The sequence below is a fragment of the Ovis canadensis genome, chromosome 19 (assembly GCF_042477335.2).
Source record: "Ovis canadensis isolate MfBH-ARS-UI-01 breed Bighorn chromosome 19, ARS-UI_OviCan_v2, whole genome shotgun sequence".
In the NCBI taxonomy this organism is placed as follows: domain Eukaryota; kingdom Metazoa; phylum Chordata; class Mammalia; order Artiodactyla; family Bovidae; genus Ovis; species Ovis canadensis.
This window is the reverse complement of record NC_091263.1, coordinates 44,487,889-44,495,374: the sequence shown is the minus strand read 5'-3', so window position 1 is coordinate 44,495,374 and position 7,486 is coordinate 44,487,889.

Sequence of the window (7,486 nt, the reverse complement as noted above, 5' to 3'; positions counted from 1 at the left end):
GAGCCAACTCATTGGAAAAGACTCTGATGCTGGGAAAGATCGAAGGCAGGAGGAGAAGGGGATGACAGAGGATGAAATGGTTGAACGGCATCACTGACTCAATGGACATGAGTTTGAGCAAACTTGGGGAGACAGGGAGGGACAGGGAAGCCTGGCATGCTGCAGTCCATGGGGTTGCAAAGAGTCAGACAGGACTTAGCAACTGAACAACAACAACTTCAATTCATATGCTGAAGCCCTAACTCTGTTACAGAAAAAAAGAGTCACAATATTTATTTAAGGTGGTGAGGCCAATTTCATGCAATGAGGGGTTTGCAGTGAAGGAAAAAGATGAGCCCAGGGACAAACACAACAAGGACATGTGGAGATTTACAGACAAGACTTTGGTTGGGGGGTGGGGGGGAGTGGGTGATGTAGAGGGTTATTAGCTGATGGAAAACTACTAAAAGTCCATAGGGATTTTTGCTAGGCCCACTCAGTAGGATCTTTGCCAAAGACAGGACCAGTAATAAGATAGCCAGGACTGGGCGAAGGAAATGGATCTATCAAGGGTGAGAGATTTTTGCTAAACTAACGCCACAGGATTCTTGCTAAAATTATACTAAGTTGGCCAAGGACAAAACCCAAGGTCAGGGTTTTGAGAACTTAGTGCAGCCTGACTCGAGTTTGGTTAAGCAGTCTTTGTCAAAGTAAATGCTCAGTTGCACTGAACACCCACCCTCTTTCAATGAAATCTTATATATTGACCTTCCCCAACTGCCTCTTTGGTGCTGTCTCTCAGAGCTATCTGAGGTGCTGCCTCCTGGGCTACAGTCCTCATATTTTCCCAGAGAAAACTTAACTTGTTAACTCTCAAGATGTTTTAATCAATAGAGTCTTCTCAGGACAGGCCTTCCCCCATAAGCTCTGCTTTAGCTCCTCTCTGAAGTATCTGCTGCTGTTGCTGTTGCTAAGTCGCTTCAGTCGTGTCCGACTGTGCAACCCCATAGACGGCAGCCCATCAGGCTCCGCCGTCCCTGGGATTCTCCAGGCAAGAACGCTGGAGTGGGTTGCCATTTCCTTCTCCAGTGCATGAAAGTGAAAAGTGAAAGTGAAGTCTCTCAGTCATGTCCGACTCTTCACAACCCCATGGCCTGCAGCCTACCAGGCTCCTCCGTCCATGGGATTTTCCAGGCAAAAGTACTGGAGTGGGTTGCCATTGCCTTCTTCCTGAAGTACCTAGATAATAGTATTTGATGCAAATTTCCTGAGTTGTCTTGCAGATGTGAAAATCAAATGTAAGAACTACTCGATAACCATGAACACACAGCACCACGCCTCTTGGAGCCTAGGGACTGATAAAACCAATCCTGTGACTCCACTCTGGTGCTTCACGGTCACCCAATCAGAGAATTGTGCACAGAGAATCGATCACAGACCCTGCGACCCTCCTCCCCACCTGCTCTTTAAAAATGCTTTGCAGAAACCCTTTGGGGAACTCATCTCCTTGCATGGCCTTGGAATATACCTTTCTCTGCTTCAAACTCCAACGTTTCAGTTTGTTTGGCCTCACTGTGCATCAGGCCCATGAACTGGTGTTAACACTCTCACTTTGATCCTGAACTTCCTGCTTCCTGAACTGTGAAAAATAAATTTCTGTTGTTGAAGCCTCCTAGTCTGTGATACTTTGTTACACAGTAAAAACAAGCAGGACCCTGTGGTACAAAAGTCTCTCTGTGTCTCTCATTTCTTGTTTGCAGGAAAAGGCTTAAGCTTCCTATCCCTGCCTTTAGTTCCAAAAGGCAGATTAAGCAGCTACTGTGACACCCTATACCAAGACCACAGGTGTGGAGCCTCGTACCAAGGTCACAGGACAAAAATCTCTGGAGTTGACCAAGCCCCATAGCAACTGTTGCCACAAGCTTCCAGATCTAAACCAGCCAGTTCCCTGACCCCCTATTTGGTGAAATACCCCGCTATTACTCACCCTATAGCATCTGAACCAATCACCTAATGCCACCATTTCAGTAGGAACTTTCTCTGTCTTGAGGCTATAAAAATTGGCTACTAGCCTAAGAAAGTGTTTGGGTCTTTCTTGAGCCAGCTCAATGTTCTAATAGCATCTCCCACTCTAATAAACTTCATTTTCCTCTCACTCTGCCTCGTGTCTGGAAATTCTTTTCCAACCTTCGCAGTTACTAGTTAGGGAAGCGGCTTCCTTGGTGGCCCAGTGGTAAAGAATTCGGCTTCCAACGTGGGACATGTGGGTTCGATCCCTGGGTCAGGAAGATCCCCTGAAGAAAGGCATGGTGACTCACTCCAGTATTCTTGCCTGGGAAATTCCATTGACAGAGAAGCCTGGCAGGCTACAGTCCATGGGGTTGCAAAACAGTCTGATATGGCTTAGTGACTAAACAACAACAACAATTAAGGGAGAAAGGGAATGCAGAAAGGAAGGAAAAGCAGGAAAGAAGCAATAATGCAGTGATAAGGCAGAGCCCGAATTCCTCAAGGGATATACATAACAATATGATGAAAAAGCTAGACAGTGCCTCACTCACGAGGCAGAGTGAGAGAATGAAGTTTATTAGAGTGGGAGATGCTGTTAGAACGTTGAGCTGGCTCAAGAAAGAGCCAAACACATTACTTTGCCAACAAAGGTCCATATAGTCAATGCTGTGGTTTTTCCAATAGTTATGTATGCATGTGAGAGTTGCATCATAAAGAAAGCTGAGCGCCAAAGAATTCATGCTTTTGAACTGTGGTGTTGGAGAAGACTCTTGAGAGACCCTTGGACTGCAAGGAGATCCAACCAGCCCATCCTAAAGGAGATCAGTCCTGAATATTCATTGGAAGGACTGATGTGGAAGCCAACGCTCCAATACTTTGGCCACCTGATGCGAAGAGCTGACTCACTGGAAAAGACCCTGATGCTGAAAAAGACTGAAGGCGCGAAGAGAAGGGGACAAAAGAGGACAAGATGGTTGGATGGCATCACCAGCTCAGTGGACATGAGTCAGAGAAAGCTCTGGGAGACGGTGAAGGACAGGGAAGCCTAATGTGCTGCAGTCCTTGAGGTTGCAAAGAGTCAGACACGACTGATCAGTTGAACAATAACAAATGATGAATATATTTGATTTGTTCCATAGGAACTAAGGTCTCCACCTAGGTGGAGGATGGTAACTTCAGGCTGAGAACAAAGACACAGACACTAGCCTGGCTGGAACCAGAAGGCTGATGATTGAGATCCTGAAATATCACTGTGTTACCTTCCCACCAACCAATTAGAAGCGAGCCATGTATCCTGCAGCCCTTAACCCAATATTGCCTTTAAAAACTCTTCCCTGAAAGTTGCTGGGGAGTTCTGATCTTTTGAGCATGACCTGTCTGTTCTCCTTGCTCAGCCCTTGCAACAAACCTTCCTCTGCTCTGAACTCTGATGCTTCATTTTTTCTGGCCTTACTTTGCATTGAGCACACAAACTTGGGTTCTATAACAGCAACCCAAGCAAAGGAACACAGTCCCTGAATATCAATTTTAATGAGCATCTTTAAGTAGGAGAGAGAAATAACTGCTTAAGAAGAAAAAGAAAAAAATCGGAATATATTCTGCTTTTAGATTTAATAATCTAGGCATCATAAGATCTTTTAAAATAAGAGGAATGAACTCTATTCTACCAAAGTTTCTTCAGAACAGGGTCCCCAGCTAAGCTCCCTGATCCTGCTGGTTTTGAGGGGTAAGTCCTCCATCTTTTGAGATCTTTCCCTATTGCTGGGCCACATGAACAATAGGAAAAGACAAATCTGTATCATAAACACACTGAACTATTTTACAGAAATAGTTCATATATTTTACAGAGCAAAACACTCCCTCTTATTACCAAATGATTGCTTCAGGAGCATTTCCTTCATAAACTATCAGCAAATATCCAACCACGAAGCAAATCTATTAAATTGCATCAATTTCTAATCAAATTCAGAGAAACACAGGAAGTCAAGTGCTCTGGGTCATAATCTCAGATTCATCATTAATTGTAGAAGTAAACAGTAACTAGTAACAAGGTGAGTCACATTTCTTCTCTATGTCAATTCCAAATCTAGACAATAAGACTAATGACATATTTCCTAAACTAATATTTGGTAAGTTATTAAAGTGATGAAAATAGTTGTAAAATATTTAGATGGGCAATGGGCTAGACAAGTATAAGGCAATATTACATGCAGCATTTTTCTAATAGCTAATTTCTACAAAACAAACCTTTGAAAATAAATTAAATCCATCTAGACATATCCTCAAAAGAATCTTATAAAATATGTATTAGAGGTTTATTTAACCTATTACATGAAGTAAATTGTGTGACCTCTTACTGAAATAACATATCACTATACAAATTAATGACCAAAAAATAATGCAAAACCACAAGTTTTTCATAAATCACTTGTGCTGCTTGTCCACAGTTTTCTCAAAGGTGTAAATTCCCTTCCAAATTTCAGAGCAGATACTCTGAAGATTTTCTATATTACAGACTACCAACCCAAACTTTGTCAGTCTTACTCATAGCAACACCCTTTCCACCCACTGACTTTATTTTTTTTTTCACCCATTGACTTTATCTTTCCACAATCTCTAACAGCATCTAGGCCTCCTTTTTCAAGAAACTCAGCTTCCTGTGAAATTCGATTATCATGTGCATGTAAACTGTACCCAAAGTTATATGCCAAATTTTGACATTGCTGAAGCTTTACAACTCAGAGTATGTATGTTTCACCTCTCCCCTGCACTCGTACTTAGTTTTCATTCCCTGAGTCAAGAATATGGGGTCAAGAAGTTCATTCAGGAGATGTTTTCAGGAAGTGAGGGAAACAGTAGGTGAGATGGAGAAGGGAAGGGAGCTGATAAAAGGTATGTAAAAGCAGGCGACTGGAACTCATCCCACCGGGGACCTCTGGGGAGCAGTCTAGAGCACACCCCCAAAGCTGGATATTTATCCACATCTCCCATGTATACTGGTTGATCAATGCCATCAGCATGAGCCTTTTTTCAGCTCCTCTTTCCCCTTCACTCTTCTTGTCCATTCTCTTATCAAAGCCGAGGGTTCTTACCTCTCTATACTGACTCAGCTTCACATTTCCTTTTTTCCTCCCACATCCAAACTCATAAGCCCCTTGGGCAGAGTTCTGTGAATCCTCTGAGCTGGGAGCCCTGTCTCTAGTCCCAACCTGGTGCCATCTTGGCTATGCACTACGGTTCAAACACCAGTGACATAATGTTATTTTTTTCTCATGCTCAGGTGGTACAACACTGCATATTATATTAAAGCCAAAAGATTTGACCTAATCTTTCCTTTTTGCCCAACTTTAACCCCAGATAATCAAATCTACTTGATGCCTTTTGTGGGATCTGCACCGTCCAGCTGGACCCTGGCCCTTTCCGGTCATACTATGCCATTCTCCCTGTATTTTCTACCAGTCAGCCATTGTTGCCTCCTGTGAGTTCTTGAACTTGTCAAGTTCCTCCCAACTCAGGGGTTTTGCACACGCTCTTCCCCTCCTTACTCTGCAACATTTCTCGTGATTCTTCGCTTATGCCTCCCTGAGTTGGAATGGCGTTTAATCAAGCCTTTCTAACTGATTCTCCTGTACCCAGCTTCCATTTCCTGTGCTCTGACAGGTCAAATGTCTTGTTACATACTTTTATAGCCTGTTTTTCTCCTTCCTACCACTTCATATGATTGCAGTTAATTTATTGATTAATTGCATTAACTGATTAATTACATTTTAAATTTCTGCTTCTCCCAGCAGGCTGTAAGTTTTATGAGTGCCTGCACTGCTCACCCATGTATCCTTAACACCTAGCATGATGCTTAGCATACTACCAGTGCTCAATACATATGAAAGAATGAATATTATGCAAATTATGCTTTCTAGCTCTGAAGGTTTTGATTTCTCGTCCCCTGATGGCTTCCACCCTCTTCAATAAGATAAAATATTTTGTAAACAATTGTGCTCAAGAAATATTGCAGATAGATCCCCCAACAAACAATCTGAGAGGGCTCTGTGTAAACATAAAGGTAAAGGGTAAAATGTTACAAATTCATTATCATTCTTTATCCATCATCAAAACATCACATTGTGCATCATTTGCAAACTAGATCTAATGAAACAGTAATGTTTTCAGGGACTTGATAACAATGCTGGCCGTAGGAGACTATAGAAAACAAGATGATCCTGTGATCTTGTTAAAGCTTGTGTTTACTCCCACATTTAAGAAGAAATGCAAGCAGTGCTAACAGAAGTTACACGGTAGGGTGATGACTTAATGATTTGGAAATGTAGGAGACAGGTGTGACAGCCTATTGTGCCTCAGAATAAACAGTTTCAATAAAGTCATAAAGCATAAAAATGGGAAGAGAATTTTATTTTGCTTAATCTTATTTGCTAGAACTTAACATTGAACAAGTGGTGTTGGCTGAACTATAGGAGTTTAAAAATTCCCCTTTCTCTATCATGGGTCCCAAAGAGAAATGTATCCATTTGTTCCATCACAAATGTTCAGCTGTAGATTTGAGGGATAATAAAAGCTCTGGCCTTGCTATTCAATTATTCAGTTGACAGGTAGAAAGATTTAGCTATCCAAACGGGCTTGTAACTCAGAAATGGAAATATATGTTTATTTTAAAGGATAGCCATGTAATTTCAAAACAAAGTAGTGTCAATCTAAATTTTTATTATGACAGTGGCAATTTGGCAATTATGTAAAAAGCTGTAAAAAAATTGGCAGTCATAAATTCTCTTTTTACTTGGTAGTCTTGATTATGCCTTCTGAGACAATACGTTCTTAAAATTTCTACACTAAACACAGAGAATGAATCATTGCAAAAAGGGTGACAATGAGACATTTATAAATATAACATTTTGTACTGAATTATGTTTCTACGAAGAATTTAATGTATATTTTCTAGTAGAACTACTTCAAAAATATGTCTACATCACTAAAGGGAAAGCCAAAATAAAAGCAAGCACTGTATTATCCATTTCCGGTAAAACTTTAAAATGCTGTCATTAATTATAGATAGAGCACTTTTCCTGCAATATATTCCTATTTGTTTGACACCTGGCAGGGCTGGGACCAATTTATTCACTTTCTCTGTTACACGATATTCAGTCCCTGGGGCCATTATTTTCAAGGAAAACCAAGCAACATAACTAGAAGCCTACATGAATGATTCATAGTAGAACACTCTAGAACATGTCACTCAATGGTATATGCTGATTGTTTAATCTGACTTGACAGTTGAAGCTGCTGTGGCATCAGGAGGAAGTGATCCATTTACCAGATCCTCCGGATAAGCTAAGCCCTCTCAGCAAGCTGTGGAACCCAATAGGATTCCCTGTCTGCAGGAAGTATTTGCAATGTTATCTTGACAAAGCATTTCCTGAAAATACATACACACACACACATACACACACACACACACAGAATACAATGGCTGCTTATCTTTGGCATC